Below are 22,580 nucleotides of genomic sequence, written 5' to 3' on the forward strand. Positions count from 1 at the left end.
TGCATCTCTGAACAACATTTTGTGAACACAACTTCAGGCTGGAACTTGGAATGGTTTCAGTGCCAATCATAGCACCAAATACCATCTGGGTATAGGGCATACTACACACACACAATATTTTCCCTCACTGTACGCCAGCCACTATGTAGCTGACACTGGATGCCATGGGCAGAGTTTTCTCAAGTTCTTACATAACTTCCTAATGATCACTGGAGGGATAACTGGACTCTGCTGTACTTCCTCTCTTCCTGCTTCATGATGGGCTGAAGCAGACACCTAAATCTCATTCTTAAAACACCTGCAATATTGTCCACGGCATTTCTATGGTTAAGACTGAAAACTGGTATCTGGTATGGAGGAGTGGAGGATATTCTTTGCAATTCAGGATCCATCTCTCCAGACAGCATTGGCCAAAGATCTGACATTTCAGTCTCTCAAGATAGCACAAATAAGTGGTGATTCTTTGCGTGTAGCTCTGTTAGGATTAAACAAATATTTCCATTTAGGACTACTACAACCGAAAGCCACAGACACAGCCATGGAATGGTGCCATAAGCAACAACGTTTTCAGATGTTTTAAAAACATGTTGATTCTCAAAATTGACAGACCCCAGATGGCAGACTCAGGTCATGAGTATAATTCCCCTTTAAGAAAATGGAAGCGTGGGTGTTGAGCCATTTTGCAAGTATGATTGAAATGCAGAGGCTTTGGATCCCTACTCCTGGACTATTCTACTGGCAAAATATACATTTTTATTTTTGGAAAATAAAGTTAAAGGACTCAGAGCAAGATTACAGTACCGAAGAACATTAGAGACCTTTGTGTACTTTGCTTTACAAAAACATGGCATACCGGTGCCATTTCGGACGCAGCTCTGCAGCCCAATGGCTTCCACATTTTCGGCGAATGGGTAGAAAAGGTGCATTATGCAGTATGCTGGGAGGAGAAGATGGTGGCGCGACGCAGCTTGCAGCGGCCACTCCGGTGATGTTGCCTGTTGTTTGTCAAGTAGGGTGCCGTGCACAATTCTGATTTGATGGAGACAGACGTGAGAGCATGAAGGAACATCTGGTGAAACTTCGGAAATGCCTGCTTCGCTGCTGCTGCTGCTGCTGCTGCTGTGTGGTCCAGAATCTCCGGAGGAGAAGCCCCCGAGTCCTCGGCTTTGCTTGTTGCTCGGCGGCCGGGGCGGAGTCAAAGCACTCGGCAGAGGTTGGTGCTCGGAGAGGCTGTGTCGGAGAGGCTGGTCGGACGCTGGAATTTTTCGGACGGACTCAGAGTCCGCTGCGGTCTGGTGCTTCCAATGGTGCTGCATCAGCAAGTTGGCGGCACTTGGAGGTTTTGCCGTCTGCGTGAGATGATGAGTCTATCAGGACTTTAAGACTCTTTTTTACCGTGCCCATGGTCTGCTCTTTATCAAATTATGGTATTGCTTTGTACTGTTGTAACAATACGTTATAATTATGTGGTTTTGTCAGTTTTAGTCTTGGCTTGTCCTGTGTTTTCTTGTGATATCATTCTGGAGGAACGTTGTATCATTTTATAATGCATGCATTTCTAAATAACAATAAACAAGGACTGAGTGTCCTCATAATCCAATCTAAATTAATTAACTGATCATGGCGCAAAGATGTGGTGGCTCTGTCTCAGTCCTTCACACCCAACCTGGAACATTTAGAGGTCAAGATTCATCCATCTAACCTGCTAGAGGAGTTTTCCACCATCATTCTGGTAGCTGCGTGCATTAGGCCAATATCACAAAGGCTCAGTAGGAGCTGATCACCATAATCAGCTGTCACAAGACAGTGCATCGTGATGCCTACCCTCCTATTGTGGGAGATTTCAACCAGGTCAGCTAGAAGAAGTCTCTGAACATCTGCCACCAACATATCACCTGTAGAAGAAGAGGAGCCAATGCATTTGACCACAGTCATACCACCATTAAGAATGTTTAATGTGCCATCCCACATCCACACGTTGGAAGGCCTGATCGCCTGGCTGTACCTCTACTCACAGTGTGTAGGCAGAGGCTAAAGATTGCAGCACCAATGGTGAGGACCAAGAAAATGTGGCCAAAGGAGGTGGAGGAGCGCTTACAGTGTGGAGTAGACAATATTCAAGATGTCATAAGGAGGTGGCTGGGAACGGACCCAAGTGCAAGACACAGGCACTGAAGTACTAGGGACAGGACTAGGATACTGGCTGAGGGCAAGGACATGGACACGAAAACCAGGAATCCGGAACAGGACTGGACAAGAGAGCTAGGAGCCCAGGCTTGGACTCCGAGCCAGAGACTGGACAAGGACCCAGTACCTGGGTCCTGCTTCTGGCTCGGACCCCAGAACTAGGCAAGGACGCGGCTTGGCAGGCAGGCAGGACGAGCCTGGAGTCTTCAGGCTTGCGGCTAGAGGCTAGAGACTTGAGGCAAGGTTTGGCAGGAGGCTGGAATCTTCAGGCTTGAGGCTAGAGGCTAGAGTCTCGAGGCGAGGCTTGGCAGGAGGCAGGAGTCTGCAGGCTTGAGGCTAGAGGCTACAGACTTGTAGTGAGGCTTGGCAGGAGGCTAGAGGCTAGAGACTTGAGGTGAGGCTTCGCAGGAGGAAGGAGGCTAGAGGCTAGAGACTTGGCTTGGCAGGCTCCTCCTGGGCAGGGCGCGGTACTCCTGGGCAGGGCGTGGATCACCACCCGGCAGAGGCATGGAACAGGAAGGGACAGAACCAACCGCAGGTAACGGCAAGACGGCTTGGCTTACCCAACGGAGGCAAGGGACAGGAAGGGACAGAACCAACCACAGGTAACAGCAAGATGGCCTGGCTTACCCGATGGAGGCAAGGGACAGGAAGGGACAGGACCAACCACAGGAAACGGCAAGACTGCCTGGCTTACCTGGGCGGAGGCAAGGGACAGGAAGGGAGCTAGGTACAGGGTGGCTCCAGGACAAGCATGCAGGCGAGATGAGGCGAGAGTTACCAGCAAGACAAGGCAAGGCAAGGCTTCAGGCAATGCAAGACGAGACAAGAACTTCAGGCGAGGCGAGAGTTACCGGCAAGACAAGGCAGGGCTTCAGGTGAGGAAACAGGAGGCAGAGGAAGGGATACAAGGAGTAGGAAAAGAACAATCCAGCAGCCACACCCTGGTCTCTGAAGGTATTTATGCAGCCAGCCCCAATGAGCATCAGCTGACTCAATTAGAGCTCAACAAGAACAGAAACAGGGTAGACAGGAAAACCTGGAGCAAGGGCCCATGGATCGGACCGTGAACCGGAATACAGACTTCACAGACCAGACCATGACACAAGAACTGATCTTTGAATCTGAGTGAATATGCCACATTTATCACCAACCTCATCAAGGCCTGTGTGTGCCTTCAAAAACATACCAGACACACCCAAACCAAAAGCTGTGGATGAACCAGGAAATTCGTAGTCTGCTGAAGGCTAAGTCTGTGGCACTCAAGACCGATGATCCAGAACTATACTAGAAGTCTAGATACAACCTATTGAAGGATACTTTAAGAGCAAAAAAGCCCCAATTCCGTTAGAGGTTTGAGATGGAATTGGAGGCAGGTCAGATCTACCAGGGTTTGCAGGCCATCACTTCCTACAAAGGGAAACCTAACCTCATGAATGACTCTGATGCTTCACGCTCAGATGAGCTCAATTCCTTTTATGCATGGTTTGAAAGGGAGGATAAAAATACACCTGTGTGAATCCCTTCAGCATCTGGTGACCATGAGCTCTCTGTCTCAGAGGCCGACATTAGTATATCTTTCAAGAGGATGAACCCTCACAGGACCTTAGGCCCTGATGGTGTACCTAGGAGGCATTGAAAATCTGTGCCAGTCAACTGCTGGGAGTATTCAAGGACATCCTCAGTCTCTCACCACAGCAGTCTGTTTCAAAAGGGTGACAATTACACCAGTGCCCAAGAAGAGCAGTGTGAGCTAGCTCAATGACTATCATCCAGTTGCACTCACATCAACAGTGACAAAATGCTTTAAGAGGTTGGTCATGGCCAAACTCAATTCCTGACTAAGTAAGGAGTAGGACCTGCTGCAATTTGCTTATTGCCACAATAGATCTACAGCAGATGCAATCTCACTGGCTGTTCGTCTGAGCAACAGTAATCCCTGCATCAAGCTGCTGTTTATTGATTACAGCACAGTGTTCTACACAACCATACCCTCAGTCTTACCAACAAGCACCAATACTGAGCCTTAGTACCTCCCTCTGTAACTAGATCCTTGACTTCCCCACCAGCAGACTACACTCAGTGCAGATCGTAAATAACCTCTCCTCCTTGGTATCAACACTGGCACACCTCAAGTTTGTGTGTTTATCTCACTACTCTATTTTCTCTACCAACCTGACTATGTGCTTTGCCAAACACCATGCGTACAGATCCTGATGACACCACTGCTTTGGCAGGATTTCAGAGGGTGACAAGTAAAGGTACAGGAGTGAGGTAGATCAGCTGGAAGAGTGTTGTAGCAACCACAACCTTGCGCACGGTGTCAGAAAGACCAAGGAATTGATTGTGGACTTCAGAAAGAGGAAATCAATGGAATACACACTGATCCTCATTGAGAGAAAAAAAGCAGAAAGGGTAAACAATTTCTGCATGTCAACAACTCTGAAAAGCCTTCTAGCTGGTTCCATCTGGTAAGGAGGGACCACTGCACAGGATCCTAAAAAATTGCAGTAAGTTGTAAACTCTGTCAGCTCCATCATGGACCTGAGCCTCCCCATTATCCAGGACACCTTCAGAAGGAAATTCCTCCAGAAGGTGGTATCCACTACTAAGGACCTCCATCATCTAGGCCTTGTTTTCATGGCTACCATCAAGGAGGAGGTACAGGAGCCTGAAGACACTCTCTCAGTATTTCATGAACAGCTTCTTCCCCTCTGCCATCAAATTTCTGAATGGACAATGAACCCACGCACACTACCCCATGTTTTTGCTCTCTTTTTGCACTACTTGCTTAATTATTGTTTATATATATTTCTTATTCTACCTTATGTTTTTAAAATTATTTTGTATTGCAATGTACAGCTAATTTCACGACATATATATAGGCATCTGTCAGTCTCATGAGACCATGGATTTGCGCCTTGGAAGGTTTCCAGGGCGCAGGCCTGGGCATGGTAGTATGGAAGACCGTCAGTTACCCATGCTGCAAGTCTCCCCTCTCCACGGCACCAATGTCCAAGGGAAGGGCACTAGGGCTGACACAGCTTGGCACCAGTGTCATCGCAGAGCAATGTGTGGCTAAGTGCCTTGCTCAAGGACACAACACGTTGCCTCATCCAAGGCTCGAACTAGCGACCTTCAGAGCGCTAGACCGACGCCTTAACCACTTGGCCACACGCCAACACTCACGACATATACTGGTGATATTAAACCTGATTCTGATTCTGATTCTCACTGAAGATTAAGGCATTAGGTCTACTTTCTAGAAAGATAGTATTCTCCATCAGAGAATTCTTCTAGATGATAAATGATCATTGGAGCATTGGGGGCTTGAGCATCTTTCCTGTCGAGGAAAAGATCTGAGTTATTAATAGAAGATCTTATGAACAGATGGGTGGAAATCCAGCAATATCAGCCAATCACAGTGCTTGAAATGCCTCCTGGTCACCAAGAAAAACTAATCTGTCAATGAAAATCATGCCTGGATTTCTCCCCTGATGCCCTGGTGGGCAGCCAATGGAAGCAGGGCTACATGGGAGCTATGGCAAAGGTCTTCTCCAACCCCTTAGCAAAGGTCTTCTCCAACCCCACAGCAAAGGTCTTCTCCAACCCCACAGCAAAGGTCTTCTCCAACCCCACAGCAAAGGTCTTCTCCAACCCCACAGCAAAGGTCTTCTCCAACCCCATGGCCAACTCCTTAAAAGTCAAGGAGACCTTGAGCTCTGCAGATAAGCTAGTCCAGGCATTATAATGCAGCCTGTTATAGAACTGTATTCTAGAACCTCCATAGTAAGAGCTTTGAAGAACCGAGCTCGTTAAATCTGGGTAGGATCTCTTAAGATTCCAATGGAGTAATTCCATTACTGAGAGGCATATTTTCACCTCCTCCACAGATCCACCCTGAGATGTCAGTCATTTTGCCTGCAATGATGGATTGCTACCAGCAGTGTCCCCATGGAAACGCCCATTAAAAGTGATTCTCAGCAGTAATGTATTTACAGTCCTGGTCTTTCCAAGGCTGCGATCACTGAGATATGTGAAATGCTATGGGATATCCCATTAAACACTCACAAATGAAACAAAGCACTGTGAAGCACCTTTCATTGTACCACTGTGAATAATGAGGAATTTGGCTGCAACCAAAAGCTTGTTGATATGGGGAATGGCATGAATTGTGCCATAAAGTGTTTGACTGACAACTGAAAAATGCCAGTTGTACTCAGTTGTGTAGCATACCAGGCCCAAGGTTTCATTGGACATGATTTCATTTAAAATTGATCATTGTTGCACTTTGATCCAGGCAAAACTCCCCTTGTGTGCAATTTTTTTTTTGGTGTGCCTCAGTATTGACATCACTGGCAGCACCCCATTGCCAGATTACATTTCTAGGCTGTGAACTTTAGTTATGCACCTTTCCTAGTTAGCAACTGCCTGCTTATCCAAAGATGGTAACTTTAGGCAATCGAGTGATTCTAAAATGTATAGTTTGGAGGTGATGTGAGACTGTCTAAGGCTGACTGATGGTTTATGGCATCAAAACCAGACATCGAGGCAAATGATCCCGAGTTTGAATCCTGCCAGCTCCTTGCATGCTTTCCATCTGTGCTGGGTTGAGCATTGAGCTCGCAAGTCAGCCTCATAAAAAAAAAGGCAAATGGCAAAGAAATAGCAAGGTTGCCTCCCAATGTACCACAAGGCATGGAGAGGAACGACAGCAAACAACAACGTGACTATCTCACCTCTGTATTCCAACCGTCATTACATAGTCTAAAAAATCCCTTCACAGATTCCCAGAACTATATTGTTCAGGAGTTGGAAATCATCTTAGCTCAGAGTAGAGCAATATTGAGCCTATTTTTGGGTATGTTAATAAAGATGGTTGTGGTATATGTGTGATATCTGCAGCTCATGTATGTTAGCAATTAAATGCATCTGTTAAAGACAGACTACAGTTTGTGTCCAACTTGTTACAGGGTAACAAACACATAGTGCAAAATTTGGAGCTGAATGCAGTAATGACAAAGGAAGAGTTGCAAGAATGCATGCCAGCCAATATCTATGCTATAGGTTCTGACAGTGAAAAAGATATCTGTGATGAGGGAATTCTGAAAGGGTTCAAATAATCACAAGTTCAAAGAAGAATACTTGGCATTATGGTTGTGAAATTGGACTCTTGTACAGGAATGAGACAAGTTCAAAGTAGGAGAGGCTGGAACATCATCTGAAGAAAATGGAAATCTAAGCTCAGTAGAATCATCTCTCAAGCATTCAAGGTAAGTACAGCGGACCCAAGAATGGTTTCTAAAGAACAAGAGGGCCAGCACATGCACATTATCACCATAGCTTATAAACCATATGTACTGAAGAACAAAGTACTATCAACACTACTGTATTTCTCCAGACACCATTCCATTTCAAGAGCCAATATGTATTCTTTGCACTTGCTCAGCTTTGATACCTTCTCATCTTCACAATTTATTTCCGGAACCTCTTGCCTCATACATATCTTTAATTCTTGGCCTGTGGAGATCTCATACAACTTCCTATCCTCGGTCAAAACTCACAATTTACTGTAATAGAGATGTCACCTAAGTTCATTACTCTGGCAAAGAAGACTTTATTTGATTTTCCTTTGGTCTGCAGCTGCAGATAGAGTAGGTATGAACATAATAGTATTCAGAACTGATGGGGGTATGAGAAAAGCAAGAAATCTGTTCTTTCATTTATAGAAAGATGGCCAATTTCGCCTCTAATCATGGGAGATAATCAAATATGCCCTTTAGAATGAAATGCACTTCACAGCACATGATTTTCTATCACAGATCAAATATTTAGCTTGTAGATTCAAATAAAGCAAAGGTATTTGTGTTTAACAATTATTACCAGTAAATGCTTCAACTATTTTAGGAAATCATTTTCATGAATGCAGCTTTGGCTCATAGCTTCCTTAAATAGCGTTCATTAGGCTTTAAGCCATGATCCCTTTTTGCATTAAATTTTTCGTCCACAAGCCTTAATGTAAGCCTTCTCTTTCATACATATTTTAGGTGCCCCAGTTTTTCCTTCATTTATTAAACATATGTGATCCTAGAAAAGGCTGCATCTCTTTATTATTCCTGATCACCTTTGAAAAGTTGGCAGTAAACTGCATGCTTGACCTGCAGCGGTACTCCTGAGAGAGATACTCCCAGTGTGCTAATCAGATAATGCCATGGATACAGGCAAGCAACATTAAAGGAACTGGGCTAAGTTTCCAAGCTAAGAAAGCTTTTGAATCATCAGAAGAGAATTGGAGATGCTTCTAAGTCCCATTTATATATGTTCTTCCAGCTGTGAGAGCCTGTAGATATGGAAGATGCTGTTGAAGAAAGTGTCAATTGTAGATGGTTCACACTTCAATCACTACGTGAGTGGCAGATAGAGTGAGTGCTTAGACTGTCAGTCATACAGCCTGCTCTATTCTGACTGATTTTCAGTTTTTTGGTTTTGTGGCATCAGCATCCAACCAGTCAAAAATAGTAAATTCCATTATACACTTGAAGAATATATTGCCTATTATTATGAGGTTTTGAGATAAAAGGAGATGAATCATTTACTGTTTATTGTTTCGACTCTGTGACTTCAACGTTTATGCAAGTTGTTTTGTTAAGTTTCTGGTCTGTAGTGATTCCTAGAATGTAGATTACAAGGACTTGGCAATAGTGATATCATGGAACGGCAAAGGTTAGACTCTCCCATGCACGTTTAATGCCTGGCATCTATATGACATAACTGTTATTTGTCTTGCTTAAGTTCTGACAAGTTCATGCTGCTTAAGTACCTTCATTCTCCTAGGTGCTGTGAGTAGGATTAAAAATCATGTACTCATCAGTGAATAATTTTATTCCATACATATTCAAGGCGGGAAAATCTTCAATCAACAGTTAGAGATTCTGGGCCTAGGACAGTGCCCTGAGGAGGAACTTCTGGACAGAGGAAGCACAATTGGCTCAATTTCTCTATCCACAGATGAAGAAATAATAATTCTAGCTTTTTTCTGATTGTCTCCAAATACTATCTTGATATGATTGTTCCCACATAATCCCTGCACAGATCCAATGGGCGGAATAGCCTCCGATTGTGAAATAAATTTCTATTAAAATTTTGTATTTAAAAGAAATTAAGCTGCCTCTTCATTTTGTAATTCAAAGGCCAGAACATTTCAAGCAAACAAAAGACTTAGAAGATCACCATAGCAACCATGTTAGCAACAAATGTTCTCTGCAGAAATATCATTGTTTTCAATATTTGCTACAGCTTTTGAAAGAGTATGACAAGAGAGAGGTATATGACTAGTATAAAAAAAAGATTCAGCTTTTCCTAGAAGAGAATTGAAATTAAAATGAGAGAACATCATGTCTGTATTAACGTCAAGAACATACTCGATATTATACTTAATGGAACAGTTGGATTGATGCAGATGGTGGTGTGAGGTTGAGGAGTATCTGTTATTTGAACCTAGGTCTAATACTCACGTGTACTTCTCATCAGAAGTGACTGGTGAGGAAATAGGATCTAGGGTGCTATTTTATTTACACATATCTCTTAATGCATCGTGCAAGACTCCCAGAAGGTTAACTTACAGGGCAAGTCTGTGTTAAAGAAGGCAAATGCAATGTTGACATTTATTTCAAGGGGAACAGAATATAAAAGTAAGGAGATAATGCTGAGGCTTTATAAGACACTAGTCAGACTGTACTTGGAGTATTGTCAACAGTTTTGGGACCCATATCTCAGAAAAGATGTGTTGTCATTGGACAGAGTCCAGAGGAGCTTAATGAGGATGATTCTGGGAATGAAGGGCTTAACATATGAGAAGTATTTGGCAGCTTTTGGCCTGAACTCCCTGGAAATTAGAAGAATGCGGAGTGATCTCATTGAAACATACCGAATGTTGAAAGGTGAATGTAGGAAGGGGAGAGGATGCTTCCTATTGTGGGGATATCCAGAACTCGAGGGCACAGCCTCAAAACTGAGGGGTGACCTTTTAGAACAGAGGTAAGGAGGGATTTTTTTAGTCAGTAGTGAATCTATGGAATGCTCTGCTACTGACTACTCTGGGGGCAAAGTTCGTGACTATATTTAAGGTGGAACTTGATCATTTCATGATCGGTCAGGGCATCAAAGGATGTGGCAAGAAGGCGGGTGTATGAGGTTCAGTGGGATCCAGGATCAGCCATGATGAAATGGCGGAGCAGACTTGATGGGCTGAATGGCCTAATTCTGCTCCTATATTTAATTATCTTATCATGATATAACATAAACTATGGCACATATGTCTTATGTTTAATGTTTTTAATTATTATGTTTTAATTTTATTGCAGATAATTCAAGCACAGAATAATTTTGAGTTGAAGAAAAGATGGAATCTAAATTTGATGGAACTAGAAAAAAATAGGTCTTGGAATCAATAGTCAGTTTACTCATGCTTCTTGATTAATTACTGAATACATATAAAATTCAATTTGCAACCTCATTAATTTTCATGATTTCAGTAACAAGCCAGCACTCTTGTTGCCTTGGCATATGACTAGAAGGCTTAATTTGAAGAGTGGCTGTCACCTTTCAAGGCAGCTGGCTATGATTAATGCCAAAATGCACCATTTTAAGAGGAGGTATACTCTGGCTATGATGTCGGAAAGTATTTCAAAGGCTTCAGCAATTTTTTCGAGGAAACGTTGACCATTGGAGAGATGACTTTCTGATATGTTTCCAAAGGCCTTGCTCAAAGAGATGGAGAGGAATGGAAAGGGGAAAAGAGTCCACTACCTGGGGCCAGCAACACCACCAGGCTCAAAGTCATAAAGCAATTGAGAGGACAAGACAATTGAGGTGAATGATGGAAGCTTATGGATAAAGAAATATGACACAAGAAACACCTCAAATACTTTACGAGAATCAGAGAATATGTGATCAAATCCCATCTCCCATTATCAACATCACTGACCTCATGCACTTCTCAATGAAATAAAACCCCAGCAATCACCTCTCAATGATCCCAATCAATTAGTGTTTGGCTTAGTAATCAAATGTACCACTCCCTCACACACTTAGTGTTGCTCCAAGTCTCATAACCTGATCTCATTCAACCATGGACAGGACACCACACTGTAATGCACTCATTGCAGTCTGCCTCCTTGTCCTTCTCATTTACAAGAAGAGGTGGCGCACAGTCAGAACTAATAACAACTGTTAAGCAACAACTGCCTTCCATTGCCCAATCCGCTGGAGACTATCTGGCAGAGGTCATGACAGCTTCAGTGCCACAATCATGGAGAATAACAGTACTATTCTAAATAATTCCCTTTCTTATATCCCTCTTCGCTCAATACAAATCTCTTATGACTTATAAGTTTCAGATAACATAAACAAATTTCTTACAGGTGTTTTGCTCCTATCACCGTAATGTTTCACTTCTCAGAAAGCCAAGAGTTCCGAGCTGACCAAATAGTAATTGAATAGCAGGGGAGTAACATGAAGGTACACATTCACTTGATAAGAAGCTTGCAACCATTGTATCAGATAAGGGCACCAGGTGTGGCAGAAGTTTTTAATGGATATTGAATCTGCATCTGATAAGTAACCAGTCTTTCAAGGCAGCTGGTTATGATTCCAGACTGTGAAGCAAAGAAAAGACAAGCCAGGAGATAGATCTAGGGAGGACAGGTAGTACCCTAGCTTAATGAAAATAGGCAATAAAATGCTGAGCGTTTTGACAAGTCTTTTAGGAAGCAGATAAGGAATGTCAAGGAGAATGAAATGCACAGTTTCAACCTTGTACTCAGTAGAAGTGATCACTTTCTTTTCAACACTTGAGGACCTTTCCATTGGGCAATATCTAACATCCAATGCCATAACTTTGAGTGCAACACAAACGGATCATCCAAAGTCTGAGTGCCATTGGGAAAGCTCCAAAATCTGCCATGCAAACTTGGACTTCTGTGATTATACCAGTGACCAGATTTAGTGAATCTGTAATAAGCTCTCCAACAGACTACAGAAGCACTGCTCTGCGGAGTAACAGTGGTGCAAAAGTAAAAATCTGCTACACATTCTCAGGATAAAACTACTGCTCTGCCATTGTCTTGTTTTGATTTGACAGCTAACTCACTCAGACTAACATCACTCTTAACAACAGTGCAGGATACAACCAAGCATTCTGTGCGCAAAAATATTGAAGATACTGGCATACTATCTGTAGCTCCTTCCACAGTCAGTAAGCAGCCTTCCACCGATACACTTTAACTATGAAATGCTTACTTCATCAGAGCACCCAAGAGCTATCCAACATCTGGCATGAATGATGGCCATTAAGGTAATATTGAAGAATCAATAGTTGATATTTCTATTATTTCCATCATTGCTGGATGCAAGATGTTGTCTGTAATGTTTTCCTGGTGTTATATTTAATCATAGTGTTAAGGCAAGCTCTGAAAGAGTCAACGATACTGATAGGGTACGAGAGTACAGGGTAAAATGGGAACTCGGATGGAATGGGGTAAGGGAATTTTGCACTAAACCATTGTCTACTGTGATTTCCCAAAGGACCAACAAATATGACATTCTACCCTTCTGTTCCTCCTGTACTTTCTGCACACATTTTCTGGCAAACACTGAATGTGCATTCGGATTGGATTGGAGCTGGTACACATGCATTCTGGGTATCGAAGTTCACTCTGCAATACTGTGCAGTGCAAGTTGCCACCAGAGTGATTAGGTAGTGAAGACACCAATGGATTGGTCCTTCTTGTTGTGGCTGGCAACATAGTTGTCACTGGGTGAGAGGTTTACTTCTGTCTGTGGCATTTCAAGTGAATTCCCAGAGCATTTGGAGTGAAATTCAGAGGATCATGTCTGCTCAACCACACGTTGCATAGTGCAAAGACTAATGGCCCAGTGAACAGTTCAGGGTGAGTGAGCCACAGCAGTTATGCTGACTCCATAGGACTGCCACTGTCTTTAGCTTCACAGCATCTGTAATGTGCTCTAATAACAGCTTCATATTAAAAGGAATACCTGTCATTACTTACATTGGAATAATTTCACCATAGGTTTTATTACCACTTCATCAGTTACTGCCTCTGAATTATAATGCTTGAATCACAATCCTAAAGAGACTGCAGATGCTGGATTCTGAAACATGAGGAACTTAAAGGTCCGAGCAACAGTCTGTGGTGGGGAGTGGGGTGAGGATGGTGGGGACCATATATCAGGAGTGAGGTTGAAGAAGGAAGATAGCTGATATAAAGAGGACAGGGAGAGGAGTGAGACATTCTTGTAGGTGGACCGGTTATAATTCTGTCATCATCATGACTCTTAGTAACAGTGTGATCTGCAATTTCTTCCTAGGACGTTGTACTCTGTGTTAATAATCCAACTGTCCCTTCTTCCAACATGTATACTACTTGTATGCTAAGTTGTCCAACAGCCTACTCTAGTCTCCACTAACATTAAGGATTACATTCTCACCCGATCCATATGCCTGAGAGCAACAACCAGCCAATAAAATCATAATTTTTCTCTGTTCTAGCCCCTTGAATAAACATTAACTTATTCAAGAATTTTGATGCTTTCAAAAATATTAATGATAATTCAGAATGAGGAAACAGTATTTTAACTAATATCACCTCATTTGCTATATATGCACTTTCTTGTGGTTAACTCTGAGAAGGCTAAATGATTTTCAAAGCAAGAATGTGGTGTCATACATTTTTTCACAAGCAAGAGAAATCCTGCAGATGCTGGAAATCCAGGAGGAACTCAACAGGCCAGCCAGCATCTCTGAAAAATAGTACAGTCAATGACATCACATTCCAAGACCCTTCAGCAGGAAATGTCAACTGTACTCTTCTCCATAGATGCTGACTGGCCTGCTGAGTTCCTCCAGCATTTTGTGTCTTTTGTTCATATATTTTTTGTTGATTTTGATGCACCCATCAGAACAGAATGAATGTTAAGAAATTAGATTAAATTTTATGTCATTATGCTTTCAAGATGTTTCTTGACTGTCTGAGTTCTTTCCAAATGTTCTCTTTTTGAGTTATATTGCATAACATTTTGTAAAATAGCAGAAACTAAATGATCATGTAACAGTCTGTTATGAAAGGTGAAAGGTGAACCTCCGAGGTCCAGAGAAAGTATAAATTGGAATAGAAGCTAAACTGGAAGCCTCTTGGCTAGAAGGAAACCAAGGGTACAAGATCCACTTGAATTCAAATGTCATTTCTTCTATACCCAGAATTACGATCTGAGTCAAACCACAAAGGATTGACTTCATATTTTCACCAACCCCTAAAGGGCCATGTTATTTATTTTCACTGTTGACCACATCAAAGACTGAATCCATCACATAACTCTGCAAGAAAATAGATTCAATAACTGTTTAGACATTTCAGTCAGGGAAGCAATGCTTTCTGTATGCAGCTATTTGAGCTGTCAAAGAGTGATGATTTATACTGGTGTCTCAATTGAAAACTACTGAGAACAAGTAAAATTTGGTTTCTGATCTTTGTTAAAAAAAACATCTGGGATAAAGAAACAAAACAGTTTTATTTTTTAACTATCTAGCTCAATGTTGCTTAAATAACTTTTCATTTTTCTTTCCATTGCTAACTCTAAGCATATCATGTTCATCCTGCAGTGTCTGTCTCCTTCTTAGATCGATTCCCCCGTTTTACTTGTTGAACAGAGTATTTTGTTAAATGATAAGAAATTATGCATTTGTTTCAGCTGAAAATAGCGTTACGTACCCCGTAACTGGGTTGCCAAACCAGCAGAAATGGATCACTCAGTTGGAGTCTGGATTACTAGAACTAAGAAAGTTTTATTAAAGAAACAAGCAACACAGTAATCGAAAGGATAATAAATGCAACAGTTCAGCAATGATAAACACACACGTGCACAGAATTAAGATAACAGCACCAATCAAGCTCTATCGTTGTCTAGGGGTAAATGACCAATTTCAAAGTGACACAAAGTTCAGTCCAATTAGTAGTTCAGTTCGCAGTAATCATTGCCATGGCGATGGAGAACGTGGGGGGGGGAGGGGAGAGGAGAGAGAGGCAGAGAGGAGAGAGCGGAAGAGAGACGAGAGAAGAGAGAGAGAGAGAAGAGAGAGAGAGATAGAAGAGAGAAAGAAAGAGAGAGAAAGAGAGGAAAGAGAGAGAGAAGAGAGAAGAGAGAAAGAGAGAGAGAGAGAGAAAGAGAGAAAGAGAGAAAGAGAGAAGAGAGAGAAAGAGAGAAAGAGAGAAAGAAAGAAAAAACGAGAAATCATTCAGAAACGGCTTCCACTCACAGACCGGCGATATTGCTCACAAGCAGCAGCTTCCGGGCGGTCCTTTGTGATGTCACCTGAGGTCACCGACTGTGACCCCTCCTCCAGATGTGGTCGATCCTCTGCAGTGAATCCGGCACCCAGGCGAGGGTGGACACACACCGGGTTCCCGCTAATCGTACCTTTCCACCCTGTGCGTTTAAGGTCTGGTACTTCCCACCGACTCGTGAGAGGCGCACCGCTTCCAGGGTCTCGTTACCTCGGGTGTCCTGTGTGTCTGCCTTAGCGAACCTGTCCCCTTTTATCCCCCTGCTGGGGTATCGCCTGTCCATCACTTCAAACAGTTCAGGGTTCAAAGGGGGAGCCGCAGCAGACAGCTCTCTCTCCCGTCCCTTCATTACACATCTCCAGACGCTGCTTCATTGTCCCTTATCTCCCCTTCCCCTGAGGACAGGTGGCAGACCAACTGCTGATCTCACAGGACAGCTAACATCTATGTGTATTCTCGTCACACTTCCCCCCTTTAAGGATTTTTACCGGGATGAATACATTATTTGATACACACACAAATATAGATCTTTATTAGCTATTTGGCTAACACAGCGAGTTTGAAGTTGTCAACACCTTGACAGACAGCCATCACATTTTCTGTCCCTTTTATATGTGTTATTAATAAACCCTTAGACCAGGCTCCAACTCAGCAAACTTCAGTGTGGCCAAAAACACTGATGAATTGCGATCAATGTAACCTCTCATTTGGTTTTGTCCCGGACCACAATAACAAGGGTCGTCCCATTCCGACTCAGTTTTCTCTCGCAAGGGCATAGTAGGAGGGGGAGGGGTAGTGACCGCAGAGTAATTGCAAAACTTGCTACAGTACCCCACCATCTCTAAGAGCCTTCTGAGGGCCCTCTTGTCTGTCGGGGTTGGGAGGTCAGCGATAGCCTGCACTGTAGCTTGCATCGCTGCCAGCTGCCCCTGTGTCACCACAATTCCCAGGTAAGTGACCTTCGCGTAGCCGAATTCATTTTTTTCAAGGTTCACTATCAAGCTGGCTTCAGACAGCCGTATTAAATTTCCAATGCACACCTCTGTGTTCATCAGCCCTTTAGTCACTGAATTACTCATTATATATGGTTGTTGTTTGCTAGGCTGACCTATTTAACAGACATCACCCAACGTCCCAGTTCTTTGCATTGCCTCGGGACAATCAACCACACGGGTGCGAGTCGTTTAATTACTCCTAAAGAGTCGCTTTGTTCGGGGATTAAGGGAGAGACCTTATCAGTAGACCTAACCAAAACAATAGCCTTCTCCCATCTGATCGATCCCATAATAATCTTTTCAAAATGTTTTTTTCTCTCTTATCAGGGGGACCCCAGCTTCATTGATTTCCACGCTAACACCGACTAGGTTTGTTAGCATATCATAAGCCGGTGACCGTCCCAGTTCGCGTCGGTCATGATCAATAACATTCTTCCCCCTGGGCAGCCGGTAAATCTCTTTCATGATTCCACCAACTGTTTCCTCCAGCACTGCAAAATGTCCACTGGGGGGTACCTCGTGGGCCATGTTAAAAATCTCATCCCCATAACTCTTTTGCACCACCCCCCACTCCTCATCTACGGGTACTGTACTTGATTTCCCTTTTTTCCTTAGCACTTACTCCTCCACACAATAGCCTACCCTTGTTAAAGCTGTGTCAGAGAAAGCTGTCTCTGCCGAAACCATCAGCCCCTCGTCTCGCTCCTGCGTCTGCACAAATTCTTTCCTGGCTACTGCTACGTCTGTCCCAGCTCCCTCACTGCCTCTTGTCTCAATACACTCTTTCTTTTCATTTTCTACCCTCTTCTCGTACAAGGTTGGCAGAAACGTTTCAGCTAAATTCACTACCGCGGTCCCGTGATGAACCTGAGTCCATGGCGGGGCCTCAATGCTGGCAGGCTGACCTGTCAATCTCACGACTGGGAACACGATTCCCCCGGCGATGTCATTACCCAGCAAGACTTCCACGCCTTTCATCGGTAATTCGGACCTCACCCCGATCGTGACTAGTCCAGAGACCAGGTTGCTTTGTAAGTGTATCTGGTGCAAAGGGACTGACTCTGTCCCTTCCCCAACACCTTTGACCTCTACCTCCCCAGTCTGGGTCTCTGAGCTAAACTCTAATACACTCTTCAGTATTAGTGACTGACACGCTCCCGTGTCTCTCCAGATCCGCACTGGAACTGGTTTTAACCCCTCCTTCACTGACACCAATCCGGCCGAGATAAACCTCTCGCGCCCTTCCTGAACTTTCGCAGACCTGTCCTTCCCTAGCGGTTCGCTTAACAGCTTGATACAGCCATTCAAAATCGCTGTTTTTCCTTTTCCCGTCTCCTTCTTTGGGGCAAAGCACCTGGACGCAAAGTGTCCAGTTTTCCCACAATTATAACAGACGACCCCAGGAGACTTCCTACCAGACTGCTCCCGGTCTACCTTATCCTTTTCACTAGTCCCCGGCTTACTTTCTGACTTTTCCGGCGGACTCTCCCCGCCGTCCTGACTACCCTTCTGGTAGCCTTTACTTGGGGCAAACTTCATTTTATGCGTCAACGCATACTCATCCGCTAATTTAGCAGTTGCGGCAAACGTGGCTGCCTCTTTCTCATCGAGGTGGGGTCTCATACCCTCAGGGACACAACCTTTAAACTGCTCAATCAGAATCAGTTGTAGCAGTCTGTCATAATCCCCCTCTACCCCCTTTGAGGTGCACCAACGCTCACAATATGTCTGCGTCTCATGGGCAAACTCCGAATACGTGCGGTCCCACTGCTTCCTCGCATTCCGGAACCTCTGCCGGTATGCCTCCGGGACCAACTCATAAATCCTGAGGATGGCCTCTTTTACCACCTCATACCTCTGGGCATCTTCCGCGGACAAAGCGGAGTAAGCTTCTTGGGCTTTCCCTTTCAGTACACTCTGAAGTAACACAGTCCACTTATCCCTCGGCCATTCCTGACTTATAGCCACTTTTTCGAAGTGGAGAAAGTACCGATCCACGTCGGTATCGTCAAATGGGGGAACCAGCCTAACCTCCTGGGTCGCCCGGAACCCTCCACCTTGGTTCGGCACGAGCCCCTGCTCGGCCCTTATCTTTAACTTCTCCAGCTCAAATTCACTTTCTCTCTGTTTCCCTCTCTCTTCTCGCTCCCATTGCCTCTCTTTCTCCTCTCTCTCCAACTGTCTCTCTCTCTCTTGCCTTTCTACCTCTTTCTCTTTCTCCCGCCTTTCTAACTCTCTCTCCTGCCTTTCTAACTGCTTCTCTACGTGTTCTAACTGCCGTACCCGGAACTCGTGCTCGAGTCTCAGTTTTTCAAGCTGTTACCTGTACCGTGTCTCCAGCAGGTTTTTCAATAGACACCACCCCCAGCTCGCCTTGGGGAAACACACCTTTAGATACATAATGCTCTACGATAGCTCTGTGTATCTCCTCTCTCCTCATTGTCGACTTCACCTTAGCAAGATTCAACCGTCTGGCCACAGCTACCAATTCCAATTTCCTGGCATCCTCTAATGCCTCCAAGGTCGGCGCCTTTATAAATTCCTCAGCCTCCATTTCTGCTGTTTGTCTTTTCTTTCTTTTGGGAATTTTAACCCAATCAATTTACTCCATCCCAAATTTAGCGTTCAAAATCGCGGACGAGAACCCCACTTATGTTACGTACCCCGTAACTGGGTTGCCAAACCAGCAGAAATGGATCACTCAGTTGGAGTCTGGATTACAAGAACTAAGAAAGTTTTATTAAAGAAACAAGCAACACAGTAATCGAAAGGATAATAAATGCAACAGTTCAGCAATGATAACCACACATGTGCACAGAATTAAGATAACAGCATCAATCAAGCTCTATCGTTGTCTAGGGGTAAATGACCTATTTCAAAGTGACACAAAGTTCAGTCCAATTTAGTAGTTCAGTTCACAGTAATCGTTGCCATGGCGATGGACAACGTGGGGGGAGAGAGAGAAAACGGGAACGACTGATCATTCAGAAACAGCTTCCACTCACAGACTGGCGATATTGCTCACAAGCAGCAGCTTCCGGGCGGTCCTTTGTGATGTCACCTGAGGTCACCGACTGTGACCCCTACTCCAGATGCGGTCGATCCTCTGCAGTGAACCCGGCACCCAGGCGAGGGTGGGCACCCAGGCGAGGGTGGACACACACCGGGTTCCCGCTAATCGTACCTTTCCACCCTGTGCGTTTAAGGTCTGGTACTTCCCACCGACTCGTGAGAGGCGCACCGCTTCCAGGGTCTCGTTACCTCGGGTGTCCTGTGTGTCTGCCTTAGCGAACCTGTCCCTTTTTATCCCCCTGCTGGGGTATCGCCTGTCCATCACTTCAAACAGTTCAGGGTTCAAAGGGGGAGCCGCTCCAGACAGCTCTCTCTCTCTCGTCCCTTCATTACACATCTCCAGATGCTGCTTCATTGTCCCTTATCTCCCCTTCCCTTGAGGACAGGTGGCAGACCAACTGCTGATCTCACAGGACAGCTAACATCTATGTGTATTCTCGTCACAATAGACACACACTGCATCAGCTGGGCAGAGCTACCTACCTGTTGATATGACTAAATAATTATGCGTTGCTATGGTATCTGCCAAATACAACCAAATGCACTGTATGTTAGGAGTTAGAAGAGGCTACTCACCCCTCAAACCCGTTCCACTATTTAATAAGAGCATACTGCAGCTATCCCTGGTTGTAACCTGCCTACCTACAGTAACATTTTCACCCCTTTATCCATCCTCTATCTATCTACAACCATCTTAAAAGATTCAGTTTCCACTATCCTTTGAAGAAGAAATTTCCAAAGATCCATGATCCTCTCAGAGAAAACATTTTGTCTTAAGGGGATGACTTAATATTTTTAAATAGTTATCCTACTTTTTAAACTCTCCTATTAGGAGGAAACATCATCTCCACATTAATCCTGTCATATCATTTAAGCTTTATTTGTTTTCTGATGACTTCAATTCCATTTAACTACCACTGCATTCCTGAAACACAGTGGCTTCGATATTTGAATGTTTTGAAAGGTCGTGAGTTGGATCCTGGCTGTCAAATGAACTGAGGCTCAGTTACACTTTATCACACCTTGATTCTTTGATTTACCTTGGCCTTCAGCTATGTTTTTTTCCTAAACTGAAAAACCCAGCTTGTCAAGAAAAAGTTAACTTCTAGCCATTAATGTAACAAATGTGATCATCCGACAAGCTAAAGAGCTATGTTCCATCATTGGTAAATGAAAAATTGCAGTAATAAAATGAGATTGTAAATCAATACGCAAAACTGTTGAAATAATATCAAAAATATCTTTCCAAAATTTTTCAGAAGAGGGCAAGACCAGAACATATGAGTCAAAGAAGCTAACACAAAATAACATCTGTCACAAACAGGATTTGTATGAGAGTAAAAACAAGCTAGTTTATCTTTAGACCAATCTCCCTACTACATTCCAATGGTTTTTCCAAACTATATCATGTTTAAATTTAGAAAAAATCAGAAGTGTCACTTTTGATCCTTCGGTTAAATTCAAAGAGACTTGGAGGCCATTTATTCAACACTTTCATATGATGTAGCTTGACCTTTTCCGAATCCTTTTTATTAACCTAGAATATATGGATAGGGGAGTGGATTTAACAACATTAATAATTGTATTCAATGTAATATATTAGCCCAGCCTTGTTTTGTTCTTTTTAGACTAGTTTTTGGCTCAGTTTAGTTTAGTTTTTTTTAGTTTTTTTTTACTTTGGATTTTTTTTTCTTGATATATTTTCATTTTTCCTTTTAACATGGTTAATTATATTAAGAGTTTGGGAGGTCAAATATACTTGTATTATCTGTAGTTTTTACTTGCATATGTCAATTATCAATAATGCAATCCCAATCTCTTTGTATTAGTAATGTTACTATGTTCATGAATTTGAAAATTAATAAAAAGATTAAAAAAGAAAGAAAAAGTTAACTTTTATAGCATCGTCCTTAGAGGATGGAATAAGCTGGGTTGCTTGCTCCATGTATTGTCGGCCAGGAACTGACACATCAGTGGTATATCTTCTGGAATTCACAATTCATATATCATAGAATTACAGAAACTCACAACACTAAAAGAGGCCATTCAGCCAGTCATTTCAGCACGAGAATGTTGCTCACAAAGCCGGCAATTATTATTCATTCCTAATAGAGCCACTTATACAAAGGCACACTTACAATATTGTTATATTAAGAATTTCAAAATTTAAACTGAATAAAAAGTGGAATATTTCCAATTTAGGAAATATTGGTTGTGTTTTTATTTGTATGTTGCCTTTATTTCATTGATAGAGGCTACGGGTTAGTGAGGTGCTAAAGACCAGGAAAAAGCTTGCATTTGTAGGTGGTGCCCAGGGTGCCCTGGTAGCAGAGGTGAGTGGTTGGGACATAAATCTGGCAGGTTTATGCTGTAGCAAAACAGAATGAATATTAGAAGGCATTTTGGATTGTTAGGAATGTCAAGGAGAATGACAGCAGTACAGGGTGACAGAAAGAAATACTGGAATTTATTTCTCAGCCTTTGGTTTTCTGCGACAGATGACTCATTCGTCTCTAACACATCGGTATGTTCTTACAGCTTGTAAGAATTTTACTGCGTTTGGAGGTCCTTTGTAGTTTATAAATCTTTTATCATTCAGAGATCTTGTAAAATTCAGAAATCCTCTCAGAGTGTTAAATATCTGTTAGGAACTATTTGTCTAAATTTAAATATATATCAGTAAATACAAAAATAAACTATGAGGAAGCTACCTTGTCAGCTGGAAATATCTCCTCCTTGGTAAGGAGGGGCACCACCACTTGAGTAGTGGGTATTGGCGATTTTGCTGTAGATACTAGTCAGGGAAGTAAGCTGGTCTTTGAAGAGCAGGTAGATAAAGTATAACTTCCCTATAGTGAGGGTACCCATAGATACCTACATGACATTCAACTTAAAATCTCCTTTTGATTTTACGGCTTTGTAGACCGGGAACCCAATACCATCATACATTGCCTGGGATATTTTG

General features: G+C 43.2%; 1 protein-coding gene across 5 annotated transcripts in view; it reads right to left on the bottom strand.

Moving 5' to 3' along the window:
* Positions 1-22,580, bottom strand: part of LOC140204204 (rho GTPase-activating protein 6-like) — a 161,366-nt gene that overhangs the window by 102,678 nt on the left and 36,108 nt on the right. The gene's annotated exons all lie outside the window — the stretch shown is intronic.

Source organism: Mobula birostris, chromosome 10 (genome assembly GCF_030028105.1).
Source record: "Mobula birostris isolate sMobBir1 chromosome 10, sMobBir1.hap1, whole genome shotgun sequence".
Taxonomy (NCBI): domain Eukaryota; kingdom Metazoa; phylum Chordata; class Chondrichthyes; order Myliobatiformes; family Myliobatidae; genus Mobula; species Mobula birostris.